Raw genomic sequence first — 22,494 nt, 5'->3', positions numbered from 1 at the left:
TGCCAACTTTGGGTTAAAACATCTAGCCACGCAAGGTGAGGGAAAGTTCACTCCAAACACTGTAAGGTTCATTCAAAGGAACTTTTATGTAGATGATGGACTTGTTAGTGTTATGTCAGAGAAGCCATAAAACTAGTCAAAGAGGCAAGAGAACTGTGTAGCACAGGTAAACTAAGATTACACAAGTTCGTATCAAACAGTGAAAATGTGATAAAGTCATTGCCGAGAGAAGAGTGTGCCGAAAGTATTAAAGATTTAGATTTGGCACTTGGAGAGCCATTAATGGAAAGGGCTCTTGGTGTTCAGTGGTGCGTTTCTGCTGATGAGTTTCAGTTCAGAATAACTGTAAAAGAGCACCCAATGACAAGAAGAGGAATCCTGCGCACAATAGCATCAGTGTATGACCCACTGGGATTTGTGGCACCGTTCATCCTAAGAGGAAAGCAAATCCTGCAACAGCTATGTCAAGAGAAAGTTGGATGGGACGAGCCACTCTCAGATGATCTCAGCACACAGTGGGAATCCTGGCTCCTAGATCTTCAAAACCTGTCAAAGGTGAAAGTTCAAAGACATGTCTTACCTGCAAACACAGACATTGCACAGTGTGAATTACACCATTTTTCAGACGCTAGTGTGACAGGCTACGGAGAGTGTAGTTATTTAAGAACAGTAACATAAAAGGGTGATGTTCATTGTGCCCTAGTCCTGGGAAAGGCACGTGTAGCCCCAACCAAGGTCACTACTGTCCCTAGACTTGAATTAACGGCTGCAGTTGTTGCAGCAAGAACAAGTGCAATGTTAAGAAATGAACTGGAGATAAGTGATCTTGAAGAACACTTCTGGACAGATTCCAAGGTAGTGTTGGGATACGTGAATAATGATGCAAAGAGATTTCACGTGTTTGTGGCAAATAGGATTCAAAGGATACGGTCACTCACAGACCCACGACAGTGGCATCATGTACCATCTGAAAGTAATCCCGCAGACCATGCATCAAGAGGGCTCACTGTCCAACAGCTACTCAACTCTAACTGGTTTAAAGGTCCAGAATTTTTGTGGCAAAGCGAGCTACCCGTTGAAAATGGCAAGTTTACGGAAGTCAAGCCAAATGATCCAAATTTAGAGCCTCTTACACCGAATCATATTCTCATGATGAAGTCCAGTGTTATTCTACCTCCTCCTGGTGAATTTGTGAGCCAGGACCTGTACCTAAGAAGGAGATGGCGCCAAGTTCAGTTTTTGGCCAATGAATTCTGGACAAGGTGGAAAAAGGAATACCTTCTCAATCTTCAACAGAGACAAATCTGGCAAAGAGATAAAAGGAATGCAAAGGTGAATGACATTGTTATTCTCCAAGAGGACAATTCTCCAAGGAACAAGTGGAAATTGGCAAAAGTAACAGAGGTATATCCAAGTGCAGATGGAAGAATTAGAAAGGTTAAGCTTTTCCTCAGTGATTCAACCTTGGATAAGGATGGGAAAAGGACTGTCAAACCAGTGTATCTTGATAGGCCAGTACACAAAACTGTGTTATTGCTAGAAGCAGAATAAATGCTAAAATGTAAACATGTTCCTATTATAATGTGTTTAAGTAGAAATCACAATAGTTTTGTGATTTGGTGGGAGTTTTACTGCCTTACTTTCAGTTAATGTATTTTGTTTTGCACTATGCATATTTTATATGCCATTAGGTCATTTATTGTGAAAATTCTCATGTAGGAACTATTGTACTGCATGTTGGTTCCACTGGTGCACCTGAGGGAGATGCACGCCCATGTTCATGTGCACGCCCATGGCAAGTTGAAGCAAGAGAAGCCAATTTAATTAAGAGAAAGTTGTTCTTAAAAGTATCTGTAAAGTGCTCATTTCTGCCTCAAAGCATGGGTCAGCCAGCGAGGTATGTTTGTATGTTATATAGATCATTTTATGTCTTTATTTCACTCGTCTTACTATTTCATTGAATTTTATGTTATGTTTTAGTTCGACGGTGGCGTAGTTTGTGATCAAGGTGAAGCTGTAACAACCCCAAGACCTTACAACTAACATTAAAGCCAACTTCATGCCATCAGTAAAAGAACTCTTTATTGACTTTAAGAAGAGGTAGAAGTGATAGCAGCCATTCCCCAACTCTTTGTGAATGGTACTCATGACCATTGATCAACGGTTTTTGATCAATGGTCATGACAATTTGCAAATTAATGATAAAAAAAAAAACATCATTGTGCAAATGTACTGTTTATAAGATTGGGGAAACCTGCCGTCAGCTGAGACTGAAGAAGTCACTTGGATGAGTGAAGAAACATTTCTCCCACTGAAAACGTTACATCCAGATGAACAGAATCAACTTTTTGGGTGTTTATGTGTCTCATATGCAAAATTAAATGTCCACAAACTGACTAACCTACAGCTGTTAAAATGTTTTAATTATATTTTGTTAATCATAAAGCGCCACGTGAGTAACATTTCCTTTCCTGCCAGATTAAGAGCACACATTGTTGTGGGATCTGGTTCCACTGGAGGTGCATCAGTGAAACATCCACTGAGTGTTTGAGGTTTGAGTTTTATAATTTTTACTTCAATTTTTAAAGCCAAACTGATATCTATTATGGACAACAGCTAGACTAACAGGTTGTCTATTATGAGCCTGCAGACGCCCTGAGCAGCTCTGTTACAGGACAGAGGGCTAAACTGCAGCAGCTAAACTGTACAATACAGACATGTAATCAGGGCTGTGCAGAGATGTCCGAAGGGGAGGGTGCTTAAAGTTAAAAAGGGGCACATAGGACCAGGCTGAATAACAACAACACACATTCATCAAGAATCTAACATGGAATCGCATCATACTACAGTAACCTTAAAAATCTTCTGCAGTAGATCAAAAACTGAAGAAAAACATGAATCAATACATGAACATTACCCGATGAAGCGAAGCAGACCAAAGTTACAGAGGTTTTAGAAACACAGCCAAACGTTTTTCAATTTTGCATCATTTTACAAAAGTTTAAATTTCTTCAGTATTGAACAGCAGAAATTAGGCTTTCTTGTCCGGGATCATTAAAGTAAAACAAAAAAAAGAAAGAAAGACAGCGGCCGACAGCGGTAGACTGGTGAGTAATACGCGAATGAATAATGCAGAAAAAAGAGATTTGAGATGGGAAATTGTTTTTTGAAGTACAGAGAGAAAGAGAGAGAGAGAGCGCTGTGCATGAAGTGTGATTTTATTGTGTTGGAAGCAAAACAGCTAAAGTAAGAGGGAATTCATGACAACATTTCTTCTTTTGCTGCTGGTTCAGTGAAGTTTGGCTAGAGAGACAAAACCTGCAGTTTGGAATCTAGCGCAAAAAAGACATAAACACAAAGCGCGGACCATGGTTACAATGTTGCTGCTGCTCCTGCTACTAATAGTGCTGCAGGGCAGGGCTATAGGAGATACGGTATCTGATTAAACAAGTGTTATGAGGTAACCTGTTACATCATAGGTGACAGCATTTTCAATAAATAAAAATCAAGAAATTCGATAACAGAATAAGAACAGAAGAGCAGTATCTCAAACTATTTTATGTCTTTCTTTTTTGTTTTTTTGCTTTTTACAAAGAAGTCAAATAGTTTTAAACAGGCGACTGATGATGAGGTTAGCGCTATGAGGTTTCCCTACATGTCGATCCTGCTCCAATATGTTATGTTATGTTATGTTATGTTATGTTATGTTATGTTATGTTATGTTATGTTGTAGCGGTTTTTGATACGGGCGACACGGGCGGTTGCCCGGGCGGCATCGTGGTGGGGAGCGGCATCACGGGCATCAGCAAAAAAATAAAATAAAAAAAAGAATTGCTCGTACTCATGCTGCCCCGACATCAGCCAGCGCCTGCTGCTTGTGGCACAGGGAGGAGAGGGCGGGGCGGCGAAGGATTCTCTGGCTGGCTGGAGCGGCATTTAATAACCTGCTCGCAAAATGAAAGAAAATAAAAACAAAACAACAAACACGAAAACACGAAAACACCAGACATTATGATACAGACTTATAATTTGCACCGATGTTTTTTTGAAATTCTATACGCAAAAACTGAGCGCGAGAGCCCTCGGTGCGCCTGCTCGCTGCTGAAGTCAAAGTAAACTTTGTCATCTCCGCTACATACAGTCCAGTATATAGAGACGAGACGACGAGGCTTCAGTTACAGCAGTGCAAGAAAAAAAACAATAAATATAAGAAGAGTAAGAAAATAAATATAAACTTTAGGACTCGGGGTAAAGGGATCAATAACAATTTCAAATTTATAATTTACAGTTTGATGATTTAAAGTCTCACACACAGCCCGTCGAAAGGGGAGGGGGGCAGCTGCTTCCAAATAGAGCACATTTCATTCTTAATGTTGTAAATCCAAGCCCATTATGTATTCATGATTTGAATCCTGGGTTGTGTGAAATCCCAGAAATACACTAGACAAAGTGAATCTGTGAACTAAGGTGTAGGTGTGTTAGGTTATGTTGTGGTGATCCTCGGGTTTGGGGGTGGGTGTCATACTGGAGTGCAAAATTTAAACCAATGGAAGATGGACAAGAAAAGTTCAAAGCCATCAGGTCCTCAGTTTAGAAAAAAGAGAAAAGAAGAGGAGGAGAAACAAGCAAAAGATACAGATGTGTCATTGGATAATGTGAGTGAGTGTATCACAGCCGAGATGACTGTGTGAGAAATGTAATGTGAGGGATGTTAGTGAAAAATGGCATCGGCATCCGGTGTGTTTTTCCCTCCGTCGTGTTCGTGTTTTAGTTCCCTTGCGGTTATGTGTTGGTTACCGCAGTACGAAAGTTAGAAACATGTGAATCACATCATAACAAGAAAATGACGTGACCAACCGTCCTCTTTATTTTTTTTACTTGTTGACTTGTAAAAGCCTATATGACATTTTTTTATTTCACCATTAATTAACTGCACAGAGAAGGCATCGTTTAAATATGTTTAAATAGTTTTCTTTGAACAAACGGTATTATTAAAGTTCTTCATGACTGAACTTCTGTTTAGGGGACATCTCAAAATTGTTTCACAGCATATTTCAGGACATTGTCCGTATCTGTGACAAACGCAAAGGTATCTCCACCTCGGACAGTATCCTTTCATGTTTTACTGCTTTTATTCACTCAGCCAAACTGACTTAGTAAGATTAAACTATGTGCTGAATTCTGCTGCCCTTCTTACTCAAAAAACAAAAGCAAAACAAAAAGTCTCCTATTTTGGCCAAATCCTTCAAATCCTGACACATCTGAAACATTTGCTGCTGTACTTACAGTTTTAAGGTGAGTTTCATGGTCCTGTAGACCTCAACTTCTCAGAATATATAGAAACATTGTACATGCATATCAAAATCACTCCAGGCCTTAATATTAACATGCTTTTTCTCACACCGGCAAATCAATAATGCTGGCGTCTCCCTCCGCCAAGAAGTGGGCCATGAACTTCTCACTCACCAGGACAGCCTCTCTGGAGGAGTTGTTGGCTGCTACATGACCCAGGCCTTTTTTGAAAAATCAACCTGTGATAAGACATAGCATATCAAGATAGTTATTATCATATAACTAAAGATGAACCAAACTGTTCACAATTTTATCTAGCTCTCAGTTTAAAAAAAAAAAAGGCTGGTGACCCCTGTTATAGAGTCTGACAGCTGCAGGGATTGTATACAAATATTCAACGGGTTCTATACCAGAATTAAACCAGGTCTAAATAAAAAAAAGGACTTTATAAGATAGACCTTCTGAGTATCACTAGAAATATTATAAACAGTCGTTTCCATACCACAGTTTGCTATCAGTAAACACCGATGGCATTCACTGATAACATACACATCCATGTTATCAGTGTATAAACTGATAGTTTAGCATATATTAGCACAGGTATCAATAAAGGACTACCGTATTAAAGACTTTTACTAACCTCAGGCAGACGGACAGGCGCTCTGCAGGTGGGATTGAGCGCCTGTAGTTGGTGTCTAGGCGGGCGATGCTTGGACCCACGCGGGACAGCAGGTCCTCAAACTGGGCGAGGGAAAGACGGTGGTATCGCTGAAAGCGGCCGTCATCCAGACGCAGCTCCTGCATGGAGCAAGTGGTGAAACTCACCAAACTGCTCATGCTTCTGGAGGACCTGATGGACCCAGGTACTGTGAGGACGTCCTTTACGCCGCTGCTCTGCTCTCCACAGTAAATAGAGAAGGGAGACTCTCCCTCCAAACGCTAGATTGACAGCTGCCATCTTGCAAACATACCGTCTGGCACTACTTCCTCCCACATTTCTGCTTCACAAGCTTCAAAATTGCATATTTTCACACACGAATAATTGGCGTTGGACGTGCGTTGCGAATGTGCACGTCAAGCTAGGGGCGTCTGGCGCGTTTTGGTTGCGTCTATCGCGTTCGGTGAACGCAAGGGAGAGGCCAGCCACCCTTCGGAGGAAGCTCCTTTCCGCCGCTTGTATCCGCGATCTCATTTTTTGGTCATTACCCACAGCTCGTGACCATAGGTGAGGGTAGGGACGTAAATCAATCGGTAAATTGAGAGCTTCGCTTTTATGCTCAGCTCTCTCTTCACCACGACAGACCGGTGCAGCCTCCACATCACTGCGGCCGCAGCACCAATCCGTCTGTCGATCTCCGACTCCCTTCTGCCATCACAAGACCCCGAGATACTTGAACTCCTCCACTTGGGGCAGGAACTCATCCCCGACCCGGAGTGGGCACTCCACCCTTTTCCGGCTGAGAACCATGGCCTCAGATTTGGAGGTGCTGATCCTCATTCCCGCTGCTTCACACTCGGCTGCGAACTGTTCCAGTGCGAGCTGGAGGCCCTCACCCGATGAAGCCAACAGAACCACATCATCCGCGAAAAGCAGAGATGAGATTCTGAGGCCACCTACGTGAAAGCCCTCCGCCACTTGGCTGCGCCTAGAAATCCTGTCCATAAAATTATGAACAGAATTGGTGACAAAGGGCAGCCCTGGCGGAGCCCATCACCCTGCGGGAACAAGTCCGACTTATTGCCGGCAATGCGAACCAAGCTCTTGCAACGGTCGTGTAAGGACCAATGGGCCAGACACCCCATACTCCCGGAGCACCTCCCACAGGACACCCCGAGGGACACGGTCGAATGCCTTCTCCAAGTCCACAAAACACATGTAGACTGGTTGGGCAAACTCCCATGAACCACCATTTGGTTCGGGCGTCATTGTGATTATAAAAATTAATATACAGCTTGTATGTACTCAATTTCCATATCTTTAAAAGATGTGTGCACATTATGTCACTCATCCAAGTGACATCTTCAGTCAAATGCGCATTATTGATGCATGAATGATAACATTTGTTTAAATCTATTGCGAAGTTGGCAAAAAGGTTTGTACCACCTTGTGACAGTATAAAGTGTGTGAAACATACTTGATCTTGGCTTAGTCCATCTCCTAACAATTGATTGCAAGCATTCATAACCACAGGCTGGTCTGCTTCATTGTTGTTTTGCTGATCCAGAGTCCTTCCCTTGTTATTTTATTCCTAGTGCTACAATAACGAAGTAATTAGAAAATAAATAAATAAATATAAAATAAAATAAAATAAAATAATGTATTTATGATGCTTTAGTTTGTTTGTCTATCAATTCTGTGCAAAGGAGAAAGTTTGTTAAATGTTTAAATTGTACAGATACAATAATTTTGTTTTGATTTAAAATCAGCATTTTGTCATATTTATAATATAAATCTAATATAGCTATTCTTAATGTGTTTTCTTTAAAACCCAGTGTGTGTGTGTGTGTGTGTGTGAGTACTACGGCAGTGGAAAAAAGCACAAAAGGAGCAGGTGCTAATTTTTATTTATTCATTCATTCGTAATTTTACAGCTTGAGAAAACTGTAAAAACTTTAGTTATTGTTATAAATCTCCCTTTAACACCATTTTTGTGTTTATTTTATCTGAAAATATAAAAAACTTAACATATGTGTTAACAAAACAAAAATGTACTTTTCATAATATTAGTATCATTAAAAGATTTCCATTTGACTGTTTAAATGTAATATAATAAAAATATCAATTTTATATTTAAAATAATCTTAAAATATTATTGTACAAAATTGGCAGTAATTTAATTTGTTTAATAGTTTTAGCTGATCGTCTGTGACACCAGGAAGACCATATACCTGCATCTCTACCAACTTGCATTGCAGTTTCTGGGCTCGCCAGCCTCTTTGTTCCACATTTTTTCTAATGCAGAAGAAATTATCTCTAAGAAAAGAAACTCAGCAATCGCACAGTGGAACAAATTCTCTTCTTAAATAAAAACCAAACGGATAACCTTAAATGCATCACGTTTTTACTTTACAAATTCATAAGCATTTTACCTTTTCAGTTCACAATCAGTTCTACCTCCTGGTCAAAAATATGTATAAGAAAATTGGCCCAATATCATATTATTTATACACACAGCTGTCTTTCTGTCCAGTGATTAATTGCATGAGTTCATGGAGGCAGGACCTCACAGCAGAAGCGTACTCCATAATGTGTTGTACATTATTATATGTATGTATTTTTCATGTATTGTATTTACCAACATCAAGAAGGCACAAGTAAAGAAAGACCACACCATGGCGCATAAGCAAAGTTTATTGACCAAATTTATCTATTAAACAAATAGACATAACAATTTTTTCACCTCCCAAAAAGCAAAGCAACGGCGGCCCAATATCAGACAGAATTGTGAACTCTACTCTAGAGTGGGCGGTCATAATGAAGCAGGTCATTTTGTAGATTCAAGCTGCTCTTCATACTTTTGGCCATCAGGCGTCACCAGAGGACTGTGTTGGAAGTCCCGCAGAGGCTCTGCAAACACAGGTCACTGATGGTCTTGGTCACTCAGGCCTGTGAATCCAGTTCCTGAAGAACTCCGTCACCATCCTCTGCAGGAATATCGCAGCAAGCTTCTCTCTGTCACCATAAAGTATCACAGCCAGTCCATCAGTCTGGTGGTAGATGAGATGGAAACGAAACCAGGAATACACACACAGGACATACAGCGGAGTGGCATTTTCACCGTGTCCGTCCATTGCAGCTTCAAGTCTGTTAGAGGGAAGAACAAATCATAAGTCATAAGTAAAACGTTTTTTTGAATGAAACAAGTTGCTTTGGACTCATCGGATGTCATTGACTCACAGACACCCGTCCCTGAATGTTTAAAATATAAATAAATAAAATACTAATAAATAAAAATTAGCACCTGCCCCTTTTGCTCTATTTTCCACTGCCGTAATCAGACACACTGGGTTTGTCTCAGTAGAGGAGCTTTTTCTAGATCCTGGCAGCTCCCAGAGATGGTACAAAGTTTTACTATCCGCCCCTGATCAGAACTGTTTTCCTAATTCTGAAACAATTTGAGAATGAGGAGATTAAGGTTCTCTGAAGAAAAGAAATTTCTCTTCCCCTTTCTCCCAAAGCATTCCTGAATTCCTAAGATTGACATTTAATCTAGACATGAGCATGAAGGACTGATGAAGGACTAATGTAAATGAAGCTCTGCGCACAAAGCGCAGGTTCAGGAACAGGTTCAGGGACAGAGAGATGTGTCCTCTTTTGTTGACTTTGTTGATAAGCTGATTGAAAACTTCAGCAAACGTTTTGATAGCTTCAGCTTTGGACAGCAGCTCACCATGTTCATAAAGAACCCATTTCTCATCACTGATGTCAGAGGGTTCTCAAAGGAAGTCACACAGCACTTCAAGTGGGCAAATGCTGGGCCTCTTCAAATGCAACAGGTTGATCTCCAAGCAGATGTGGCCCTGAAAGAGCAGTTTGGAAGAACTGAACCTGCCACTTTCTGGCTCCAAATGGTCTCTGAGACAGCTTTCCCAAATTTGAGAAAAGTAGCCCTGTACATCTTGACCATGTTTGGCTCCACATACAGCTGTGAGGCAGCTTTCTCCACAATGAACATAATAAAAACTAAATATCGTTCCAGGCTCACCAATGAGCACCTACACATGTGTATGAGAATGGCCCTGACACCATTTCAGCCCAGATTTAAAATCCTGGAAGGGCAAACTAAAGCTCAATTCTCTCACTGAACAACAAAGTGGGGAAGTGGAATATAAGGGGGAAAGAAAGAAACTGTAAAATTGTTAAGATGTTTTGATGTTATCTGTTGAAAATGTATTGAGACGAGATGTAAAAGGTAAAGAAAAAGGGAAACTCAAGCTGCTGCTATTTTTTTCTGAAATAAAGCACTTTGTTTTAAGATGCACAATTTAGCCATTTTATAGGCTGCTTTTCTATCACAATCATAACGCAAGTTAGACATGATGATGTCCCGGACCACTCAGAATTAGAGTTAAATTTACTCTATGGCCAGTGTTAACTTTTCAGTGTTAATTGTACTCAATTTAGTGTCAAAATTAACAACAAAATGTGTAAAAATATTTAACACTGAGGGTTATTCACACTGTTCAGAGTAATTTGATTACACTTTATAGAGCTATTTTTACTCCAAATTTAGTTTAATAATAACTGATGTGTAATAATATCATTTTTATTTCTCTGTAGTGTGATTTTTTCATATTCATCTTATGATGCTATATTACTAAATAACTGATCTATCCTACATTATGGAAATGACAACAAATATACAGGTTAAAGTAACAGCATTTATTATGTTTCTCATTTCAGTGTCATTTAATTAACGTAACAAACCTTTACAATTCACAGTTCTATGATGCTCACTAGAGAAAGCAATATGACATTTCCCCAATGTCGTAGTTGTTTGCAGAAAAGTAAAAAAAGTTGGTCAGGGATGAACTGTATGATGTACCAAAGACATAATGGGCCCTAAAGAGTTCATCAAGGGCTCCTACTGAACCTGTGGCTCAAATTCCATGTGCATCAGAGCTCTGAGGCCGCACACGCCTGCGGACTGGTAATCAACACTGTGTGGAGTTAAGTCTTCACTGCGTGACTAACAAACTTTACACTGACTTTTAACCAGGGGCGATTCTAGGATTAGAGCTTTGGGGGTGCTGAGCACCCAGAGAGCTGCCCAGCCAAGCAAGATAAACTTTACACGTCACGATGAGACTTCTTCCCTGTCTCTGTCAGTCCCTGCATCCTTAAATGTCTCCAGTTGTCCCGAGTTCTCTATGACTGTCTCCTTGGTGCATTTAAACAGTCTGTCTGCAAATTTCTTTATTAAATCATAAGATTCTTAAATTCATCAAGTCTCTCTGTGCCTGGGTCCTCGTCACAAAACACGACATCACTGTTTTGTATATTTTCACACAATTGAAATTTCACATTTGTGAAAGAAAACCAGAACACTTTTTTGAAAAGTCTGGAACAAAACCATCAAATCTGATAAAGGTTATTTAAATGCTGCAAAAGAAGAATGGATTGGAATAAAAAAAAAATACATATCCTAACCTTAATTACTGGGGGGGGGGGGGATGACGCCAATAGTGAGTAAAAAGTAAACAGTATAATACAGATACATAAAAAACACTCCCAAAACAGAAAAGATTATTACAAAATATTAATAAAAACTATAAAAATGGAGGCAACTTTGCCTGTGGTAGCATGTATACAATGTATGAAAAAAATCTTTACTGCAGATACTAATTTAATAATACTAATTTTGTGTTGTAAGATTTATGAGTTTCATGCTTTCATAGTGGTACTTGAGAGAGCTTGACATTTTTCTCAGGTGGTACACACTGTAAAAAGTTTGAGAAACACTGATAAGTGTATGTGTGCTTTTGGAAAACATTTAAAGCTGCAGTACAGAATCTTTGAAACAAGCTTAAAACATTTTAGAATATAAACAGAGCATCTGCTTCTCTTTACAGCTCCTCACTCCACCAGGGCTGTTTGGCTCTTTCTGATAGTGTGCAAATGTGATGTACGTACTGCGGCAGTCATACAGACAACTGGACGGTCCAAAAGTTGGCCTACCTGTTACTGGCTGAGGTTTTAGTAAAGTTGTGGCTGAACCACATAAAAATATATAATTAATTTTAATCTCCCCAATCAATTATAATGTTATGTTGGAATGTTGTTAAAGAGGGTCAAAAATGTTTCAACCCAGTTTGTTTTGCAGATTCTGTATAGCAGCTTTAATATAGGGAGGACACAACTTCCAGATTGTGTGAGTAAAATAAGTTGTGTTTTTTTTTTCTTGTGTCAGTTTAACAGTTTCTGTTGTGCCTGTCACTGACCTTGTACTTTCTCCTCACGTTCCCCTCTTTCCTCTCTCCCTCTTTGGACTGACAATCATACACAAATAGATTGTATTCAATTAGATGAAAAATTACATTAATATGAAAAAGATTCTATTAAGATCACTAACAAAAAGTCCTCTCTCAGTTTACTTTCAACCATAAGGAAAATAACCAAACCACATGAACATCTAATAAAAGATATAAATACTAAAACACTGATCCAACATTATCCTTTATTGACGGATCATTTGATTTTACACTTTTACCTGAATGTGGCTCCTTTTTTTGAAAAAAAACTTCCTCATATCTATTATGAACCTGGCTGTCTCTCTGTACACACACACACACACACACACACACACAGGCACGTGCAGAGGGGGGGGGGGGGGCTAGAGGGGCTTGAGCACCCGCCCCTTTCCTGATGGGTGCCCAAACTGCCCTTTTGTTGAGGCAACTTTTTAAAAAAATATATATATTTATTTTTTTTAATGTGTGTGTGCGTGCGGAGTCCTGTCTGTGCCCCTCAACAATAATATTTAACTATTAATCACAGTTTTGCTAAATAAAAGGATCTGGCTTGCATCAGTCACATGATCACATTTAACCAATGATCGCCCTTGACGGCAGAACGCGCTGGTTACGAGCCGGGAACGAGCTCACAAAGAGCACGCGCATTTTTAGCGGTCCGGAGCTGTAGGAGAAACACAAGTTAACTCAGAGACACAGACTGATGCGACAAAACCAGTAAGTAGGTGTACAGCGTACACTGTAGTGTATAGCACACAGGAGTATTAGCTTATTATGTACACGTTGGTATGTTGAAACAAACGAGCGTGCTGCGTGTGCAACAGCGTGACAAACATTACCTGTCCTTTTATTAACTGCACAAGTAGTGCTGGTCATAGCTGCTGGCTACCCGTGTAAGGCTGTCATGGGTCTGTAGCTCTGTCCACCGTTTTAGGGAACATATTTAGTTTTAAAGTAAGTTTCCGGGCTTTTCCTGCCTTTCTGGAGGGATTATATTTCACTAAAAAACGATCTAATATGCATGTCCACATAATTATGCATTATTATAATTATAATATATTAAAAAACACACGCTGTATTTTAAAGAACATACATTAAGAAGCAGATTATATTAGATTTATATTTTAAATAAGACAAAATTTGGTTTTTACAGCAGTAGAATTATTGTATCTCTACAGTTTAAAAATGTAATAAGCTTTGCCCTGCACAGAGTGGATAGTGAAACAAATGAAATCATCATAAATACATTATTTCATATTTATTACTTCCCCCTCCTCATTGCTTTATTATTGTAGCTCTAGTAATAAATAATAATGTAAGGATTCTGGATCAGCACAGTGATGGCCATAGTATATACAGTATTCTGAAGAAGGTCTAAAACGTCACTGTGCGTGCGTGCATGTGTGTGTTTTATGTATATGGATTATTTTAAATTATTACTCATGATATAACATTGTCCAGACATGGCTGGTAAGGACATGAGGAGGAAACAGTAGGAGCTGTGTGAGGCTACTAAAGGCAGTGCTATAACATTTTTCTGTCATCATTGTATTATAGATTAAGTGCAAGAGTTGTTAGGTGTGGATAATTAGATTAAAGTTTATTGCAATAGCAAGTTGTGCCTTGTTCTCAGATAGACAGCAAGTGGAGAGTGATATATGAAATGATGGGATGGAAGGAAGAAGAGAAGGAAAGAGTGATTCACAGGCAGAGCCTAAATTATTTCTCACAGTTTTTTGTTGCCTTATGGTTCCAAGCGCTGTCACCAATCTTTGCATTTTGTTATTATCTCATGACACTTGTTTAATCAGCTACCATCTCTCCTATGGACTTTTTAATGTCTACAGTCTCAGATCAACACAGCCCTGCCCTTCCCATATTAGATTCTTGATGAATGTGTGTTGTTGTTATTCAGCCTGGTTCAATGTGCCCCTTTTTAACTTTGAGAACCCGCCCCTTTAAACCTCTCTGCACGGCCCTGCACACACACACACAACAGGAGTTATAAGGTTAATGGGCATTCAGTCAGTTAGCTAGTTAGTATCCATTTCTAACAGGACAGTGGTAACAACAGTAGGCTGTGGACAATTTAAAGTTTTAGATTTTAAATAGGCTGTATACATTTCAATGGGAGCAACAGGATGGTGAAATGTCGCTGAATTTACTACAGAGCAGGACGGATGTAGGGTAGCAAACATAATCGGAAAACACGTTTTCAACACTGCAGGTTACCTGAGTGTAATGTTTTTCAGCTAAAAAGAAACATGGTCTGACTCCTACCTATATAAAGAATAACTGAAGGTTAAATGCAGCTAACATGGCCTGTTTTAAGCCAGACACTTACACCTCCGCTCTGCTGCGTCTCAGCCACCATCGCTCTGGCAGCAACAGCACTAGAGCCAGAGTAGGGGAGAGGTGAGCTGGAACAAACCATTTTCGGAGGGGGGGTTTTGGGGGTGCTTTTGCACCCCCAAAAATGGGCTAAAATCGCCCCTGCTTTTAACTATGATGTTAGAGCTGGTTTACTCCTCATAGAGTTGTAAATACTCTCTAGGTTAAAATAGGTTTTCTCTGAAATATTGACACTCCGTTTTTTACTGTGGTCTAAACCAATCAGACCTAGTTAGGGGGCGGGAAATCTCTGATTGGACGTGGTCCAGATATTCCTGTCTACCTTCGTATGCATGCCGTCCCTTCTCCCTGGCCCGCCTACTTCTCCCTGGCCCGCCTACTTCTCCCTGGCCCGCCTATCTCACTTCACTCCTCTCTTCGTCCCTTCTCCCCTTCTCCCTCTTCCCTTTTTTCCCTGTCCTGCCAAATATAAATTTATTTGCCAGAAACGCCAGAATCTCACGTTAAAGCTCAAAACTATTTCAACAAACCACAAACAGCTAAAACAGTGAATGAGAGCAGGTAAACGGATTCCGCACAAAGACGCAAACATAAAGTGCGACCCGACGCACTTGTTTTCTGCATTGCGCCGACAGCGCTGTCGGCCGCTGTTTATTTTTTTGGTCCGGTCCAAAAGTGACCTCCGACAAGAAAGCCTCATTCCTGCTGTTCAATACCGAAGGAATTGAAACTTTTTAAAGCTATGCTTAATTGCAAAACGCTTATCCGTGTCTCTAATCAAGCCCCTTGCTCTGCTTCAGCAGCATCAGGTTATGTTCATGTGTCGATTCATGGTTTTCTTCAGTTTTTCATCTACGGCAGAATATTTTAAGGTTATCTGCTATAAAGCGCCAGGAGAAAGCAAGTAAAATCTCCTTCATGTTTTTCTGTTTTATCCTCAGTTATAAATGCGTGATAAATGCCCCGGCGCGCGCCCCGAGTCGGGGCCCCAAGAGTCGCAGCGCGCGCGCCCCGAGTCGGGGCCCCGAGAGTCGCAGCGCGCGCGCCCCGACTCGAGTGTTTGTATTTGAAACCAAAAGTCTGTAAATCTTACCTTTATCCACAATGCTGACGATAATAATCCTTTTATTTCTTCTTTTTCGACCTTTATAAGCGTCGCCGAGGTTTGCCTGAGCCGGTGTAAGTACTGAAGGGTTTCTGTGTTTTATACTTGCCAGCCAGGGCGGAGTGGAGTTGTGCTTAATTGCAAAACGCTTATCCGTGTCTCTAATCAAGCCCCTTGCTCTGCTTCAGCAGCATCAGGTCATGTTCATGTGTCGATTCATGGTTTTCTTCAGTTTTTGATCTACGGCAGAATATTTTAAGGTTATCTGCTATAAAGCGCCAGGAGAAAGCAAGTAAAATCTCCTTCATGTTTTTCTGTTTTATCCTCAGTTATAAATGCGTGATAAATGCACTGCCCAAGTGTCCCCTCTCCCCACTGCCTTTCACTGGCAGGCTGCAGCAAACAGGATGATTAAGTTTAACATTGCCTACGATATTGCCAAAGATCCGCCCCCGCTTCGTGTGGGGCGGATCGCCCCGCTTCCGGGGCGTCTCCACCCCCGGCAATCGTGTCTTTAAAAGCACACGCACGCTTCACTGACACACGGTTGTGTCTCCACCTCGGCGACTAACAGTAACTAACTGTTTTATCCTCAGTTATAAATGCGTGATAAATGCACTGCCCAAGTGTCCCCTCTCCCCACTGCCTTTCACTGGCAGGCTGCAGCAAACAGGTCATCAGAGGATGATTAAGTTTAACATTGCCTACGATATTGCCAAAGAGCAAGCACTTTTTCAGTAACTTATCTTTCTCGTAGAAATGTTCTCCAAATAAAGAACTTTGTGTTGACAAGATTGTTAGTTTATCATTTACAAATCAATATCGTCGGTATTAACAGCATTTTTTTAAGTGAACATGCAAAAGAGTGGGATTAAGCGAATAATAAATATTGAATGAAAACTTTATATAAAGTTTGAAACTAAAATGCAGTCTTTACTGCAACTGAGCTGATTTTTGTTTGTTGGTTTTAAATTTGGACAAATCTGTTAACACAATCATTATGAACAAGTTTTGGTTAACGTACAAACACTGCCTCAAGTGTTTGTATTTGAAATCAAAAATCTGTAAATCTTACCTTTATCAACAATGTTTTTCTTATTTCTTCTGTCTCAGCCTTTATAAGCGTCACCAGCGTTTGCCTGAGCCGGCGTAAGCAGTGAAGCGTGCGTGTGCTTTTAAAGCAAGCGGGGCGGGGCTGAGACATGCTTTAAAAGCACACCCACGCTTCACTGACACGCGGTTGTGTCTCCACCTAGGGGACTAACAGTAATCGTAATCGGCCTTCAAATGCGACCTCCGAACGATGCGGCCTATGAATTGGGACGCAGAGATCATGTTCATATGATCATATGTGTTTTAGCATTTTTAATATTTTATTAATGTACAGTGTTTTATTTTTACAGTTTTATTGCATGCTTTATTGTACTCATTGTCGACGTGTTCCGGAGAGACTCCGCCCTATTTCAAATCACCAGTTAGTAATTTTGTGAGGCCACATCGAAGAGGCTCGGAAGAGCTTGCCACAGTTCTACAAGTTGTGCCTCCATGGCTTGTGTCCAGATCACACGCTGCACCGATGTGCTGCTCTTTTCTTTTCACTTTCATTTCTGTATTTGCGCGTGCGCAGTTTGAGAGGCTGCGTTGACACCTCGTGACGGGCGACAGGATTTCAAACAGGTTTGATTTTCTTACGGTTAAACGATTGGTGATCGGGAGCTGGTCGTGAGGTGTTAATCGCTTCTCGTTAGCCCATGTGTACTACACGATGCGCGACACACGATTAAGGCGAAACTCGGCCGATCCCCAAAACAGTCGCACGACTGAAAAATAGGCTTAAAATGGGCCCAAAATCGCACAGTGTATGCGGCAGAGTTTGGAAAAAAAGAACATCCTGATCACGGGTAAAAGGCTGGAAGGAATCCAACTTGAAGAGAGTGCGCAACCCCGTACAGGGCTCTCCGACTTCCTCTTCCGACTCCAATTCGTCTCAGGAAACAGCAAGTCCAAGTCCTACAATCCAACTGATAGACCAAACAGTTCCTCATTTTTCCCCACACCCAGACTTCATCGTGGTCTAACTTATCCTTAATGCCGGGCTTACACTGTGCGATTTTTGGCCCATTTTGAGCCGATTTTTCAGTCGTGCGACCGTTTTGGCGATCGGCCCGATTTTGGCCTTCATCGTGCGTCGTGCATCGTGTAGTGGGGTAACGAGAAGCGATTAACGCCTCACGACCAGCTCCCGATCATCAATCGCTAGGTCGCGAGGGTGTCACCGCAGTTTCTCACACTGCGCACCCGCAAATACAAACGTCAGCGAAAAAGCAATCACAGCTGCCTGATCAGTGTTTTTCATTAGCAATTTAGCAAAGTTGATGGTGGTGGTGTGCGTGTCTGTGTGAGTGAAAGACGGAGAGGAAGAGCGAGCGACAGATTTTCTGTTATAACTTTCATTTTATGGACGCACAGTGTGAGCACTCGGGTCGCATCAGAGCAAGGGCGTAGATTTGGTTTTGGCATTGGTGGGGACGGATGATTCAACCACCGAACCCTGCCCTGTTTCTTTTTTTTCTTTTTGTTTTTGCTTGTTAATAAAAAGAGGAGAAATATGCTATTCTATATGCTTTTAAACCATTTAAAATCACAATTCATAGTTTTATATGTGAACTATATAATCTTAAATTACTATTAAACAAATGACTGACTAAGTATTTTAGGCTTTAGTTTACTTCAGCCATATTTTATATAAATCAGGTATCATACAAACATAAAAATAGCTTCAAATACAGTCATGACAATAAAAGAATATGACTTTAAGGACTTAACATCATTACTTCAGTTATAGTACACTAACATCTGTTATATTTTGGCACTAAGGGAACCAGTGGCGTCGTTAGGCCTATTTTAGGGGTGCTGAAGCCTCCCTAAATAATTTGGTGGGGTTTTTTTTAGTTGTTTTTTTTTTAAACTTATTTAATTTTTTTTTTTTTTTTTACAGAACTTGCAGACAAATTCAATATAAAGATGCAGGAATATGAGTTTAAAGAAATAATAATATAAACCTGTCGCTATTCACATAAATATGATCATAACTCGGTTGGTCCCTTTCACTTTACACTGTTAAGGTAGCGTCAGTGCTTCGTTATCCAATCCGTTCCAGTTGTTCACAGGGGACATCCACATTACTGAAAATTCAGTTTCACTGCTACTTTACACTCCGCTCGTATACACCTGCGGACACACTAGCGTACATGCTGCAAACAGCAAGAAATCATGGATATACGCAAGTTTTTCAAGAAAGTAAGTCTTCATCACTGGCTGGTAGTAACAATTAGTTAGCTCCAGCTAACAGCAGAGAGTCCCATGTAAATAATGAACCAGGTGCTCCCCATTTTGATAAATAAAAACCTGGCTAGCGCACTAAGTTATATTGTTAGCATAATGTTAATTTCTATCACTCGTTTTAGCTCTGAAAAATTGAGCTGAGCTCATTCAGGTTATCATCAGTGGAAATAATAATAATCACTCCTCCATCCCCATTAACCTGTAGGAGTCAGGGCAGAGGAGCACAGAGAGTGAGAGGGGAGAGACCTCTACTGGAGAGGTGAGTCAAAGATTTCACAGGATGGAGTCATTTGTGATGCAGACAGTCTGATTAGAATTTTATGGGACTCAATATGGATATGAAATATGAAACATTTCAGTCACGGTACAACATATAACACCTGTTTAACTTGAGCTTTTATTTAGGAGAGTCTAGGTTAGAAAGTGGAGAGAGCAAAGATATATATATATATATATATATATATATATATATATATATAATTTGACTTATATATATATAAGTCAAATTAGCCTGACTCACATATTTTGAGGGTTCTATTTTAATATTACTTAAATTCAAGTAATTTAGTAATATTTTTCAGGGCTTTAAATTGCAACCATTTAGTCACATGCGTGCTCAAAATGTAATGTTTGTAACTTCAAAATATTTGGGAGCAACAAATTACTGTGGCGTGTGAGCTGAAGTCATGATATTAGCAATTTACATTACAATTCAGTATGTTTTAATGTATCTTGAAGGGTGAGGCAGAAGGAGAGGCTGAGGGAGAAAAAGGTCAACAGGCAAGTTCAAGTCAGAGACAGCAAGAAGAGACAGAGGAGCTGCAGCAAATGGATCGAGAGGCAGAGGAAGATCAAGTTATTACAGCGAGAGGAGAGCAAACAGGCCAAGAGAGGGAAAATGATGAAGCAGCTGCAGCAACTCGTTCTACTACAGGGTTTGATTTAGGTGACAAAGACACAGGGCCCAGAAAGGTAAAGCTGAAGAGCTATCCACATGATACTTTTGGTACACAGAAGCGAGCATTTAACCACAGCTGGTTTGAAAAGCACAACTGGTTAGAATATTCAGTCAACCAGAATGCAGCTTTCTGCTTCCCATGTAGAGTGTTTGGCAAAAACATCAAACATGATAGTTTGGTCAGTAGCGGTTACAAGAACTGAAAGAAAGCTTTAGTCATCTTTGGCAAGCATGAGATGGCTCAAACACATAAGGACAGTGTTGTTACATGGAAAAGCTACCAGGGAACTAGCAAACAGGGAAACGTTGCACAGGTGATAGCAACTGCAAATGTGAGTGAGATAGTCGAAAGAAGAGAGTATCTCAGATGAATTGTTGCAGTCATCTCTATGTTAGGGAGACAGGGACTCCCTTTTCGTGGCCATGATGAAGGTGAAGACAGCCCGAACAGAGGGAATTTTCTTGCGTGCATAGAGCTTTTGAAGGAGTTTGATGCTTTTCTTCAAAAACATAATCCCCCATCAAATGCACAGTATATCTCGCCAACATCCCAGAATGACATGATTGACTGTTGTGCCAGGAAGTTCCTAGTGTCATTGTATCTGAAATGACAAAGTCTAAAGTCTATGCCATCATGGCAGATGAGGCAAGGGATAAAAAGGCAGAGCAGTTAGCTGTTTGTGTCAGGTACGTGTCAGAGGGGGCAGTGAAGGAGCGTTTCCTTGCACTAGCAGAGATAAAATCATTTGATGCCCAGTCCATTGCAAATGAGATTCAGCAGCAGATCCAAAACAATGGTCTTGCAGAGCTTAAGTGTGTAGCACAAACATATGATGGTGCAGCCGTCGTGAGTGGCTCCACTGGAGGTGTACAAGCACATTTTAGAAGGCTCCATCCTGAGGCTATCTATGTGCATTGTTATGCTCATCAACTCAACCTGGTTTTGTGCAATACTTGCAAGGCTGTCCCGGGAGGCTGTGGAGCTTTTCAGCTTGTTGGAGTGTGTGTATTCTTTCTTCAGCACCTCCCTAGTCAATCATCATAAGTTCATGGAGACTCAGGCAAAGCTTGGATTGACAAAAACTGAGCTTGTGCAACTTTCAAAACACTCGCTGGGCATGTCAGTTGCGATCAATCAGTGGAGTTCTTGAGACATTGCCTGCCATTTTGGAGTGCCTATCTGCAATTGGATCCCCCATAGCTGTTGGTCTCAGAGCAAAGCTCTACAAGTTCTCAGCAGTCTATGCACTACTGATGTTTCAGTCGATTCTGTCTGTAACTGAAGGACTCCACAAATTCCTGCAGAAAGAGACTTTAGACCTGGCAGAAGCTTTTATCTGCAAACAAGCTGTGTGTGACACACTTAAGGGTAAACACTCAGATGCATTTGCTACAGAGTTGTATGAGAAAACCAAGGCCCTGTGTAACACCCACAGTATCCCTGAACCAGGTACCAAGACAAGGCACAAACAGAGGAAAATGGAGGATTTTGTCCTGGAGGCAACTGTAGTTGTTGAGTTGTTCAATTCACGCACTGAATTGAAACAACTCAGACACATTGAAAAGAGAGTTACTTTTCCCTTGTGTGGATCGGATGGTTGGCGAGCTTGATCAAAGATTTTGCAGTGTAGATGCAGGGCTGCTAAAAGGCGTCCAGGCATGCAGTCCCTAAATCTGAGAACTTCTTGAGTCAACCACACTTGAATGAACTTGCAAAGCACTACAGACTTGACCTGAAAAAAGAGGAGGTTCTGGTGGCCAGAAACTTTCTTACCCGGAAAACAGAGGCTGGATGTCCACCCAAAAATATGTTGTCTGTGTACAACCTCCTTGATTCAGACATGTTTCCCTCTCTGAAGGCAACCATCCAAGTTGCCCTAACAGTGCCTGTCAGCAGCTGCTCGTGCGAAAGGTCCTTTAGTGCACTGCGTCGGCTGCTATTCTATTCTATTCTATTCTATTCTATTCTGTAAATGATCAGTGACTCAGGTTAACACTAAACTTTAAACAGTACCTCTGTGTCTCCGTGTGTGTGTGCTGAACATCTAGAATCAGATTGAGTCAGGCTGCATTGACTGTGGGACTTTAATGTGTTTAAAAGCAGGTTGAAGACGGCTCAGAAACATTTGAAGATTAAAATTTAGCATTATGGCTGCTGGTGGTTGTAAAGCCTCTACTCAGCTGTATTTTTGTTACTAATTTATGTTTGTTGTTGTTTAACACAGATTTCAGAAGAGCAAAGATTCTTAATAGTTTAACTAGATTGGGAAATCAAAAGTTTCATCTGTCAGTGTGGGTCTGCTGAGTCACCTGAAGAACTCATTTCATTCATTCTCCACATGATGTCCATTTACAGAAATGTTTCAGAGGAAACTGATTCCTCCCAAAGGGTGAACTAGTGTGTTTCCATAGATTATCTCTGTATGAATGTACTTCTTAAATGAAGGCAAGTGTTTGTCCTTTTTTGTTC

The 22,494-nt window shown here is 40.7% G+C and overlaps 1 protein-coding gene, 1 long non-coding RNA gene and 1 pseudogene across 3 annotated transcripts in view; 2 read left to right on the top strand and 1 right to left on the bottom strand.

The window, feature by feature from the left end:
• Nucleotides 1-22,494, bottom strand: part of dennd4c (DENN/MADD domain containing 4C) — a 205,021-nt gene that overhangs the window by 88,039 nt on the left and 94,488 nt on the right. The window lies entirely within an intron of this gene.
• On the top strand, nucleotides 130-2,078 carry LOC146521744 (uncharacterized). The gene is made up of 2 exons (XR_014873452.1): nucleotides 130-1,897; nucleotides 1,981-2,078. It is a non-coding gene; the product is annotated as an uncharacterized LOC146521744 (long non-coding RNA).
• Nucleotides 19,685-22,100, top strand: LOC146521743 (zinc finger MYM-type protein 1-like; annotated as a pseudogene).

The sequence above is a fragment of the Neolamprologus multifasciatus genome, chromosome 3 (genome assembly GCF_963576455.1).
Source record: "Neolamprologus multifasciatus chromosome 3, fNeoMul1.2, whole genome shotgun sequence".
NCBI classification, from domain to species: Eukaryota; Metazoa; Chordata; class Actinopteri; order Cichliformes; family Cichlidae; genus Neolamprologus; species Neolamprologus multifasciatus.
The sequence above is the reverse complement of the archived record's forward strand: the minus strand, read 5'-3'. Positions and strand labels throughout refer to the sequence as shown.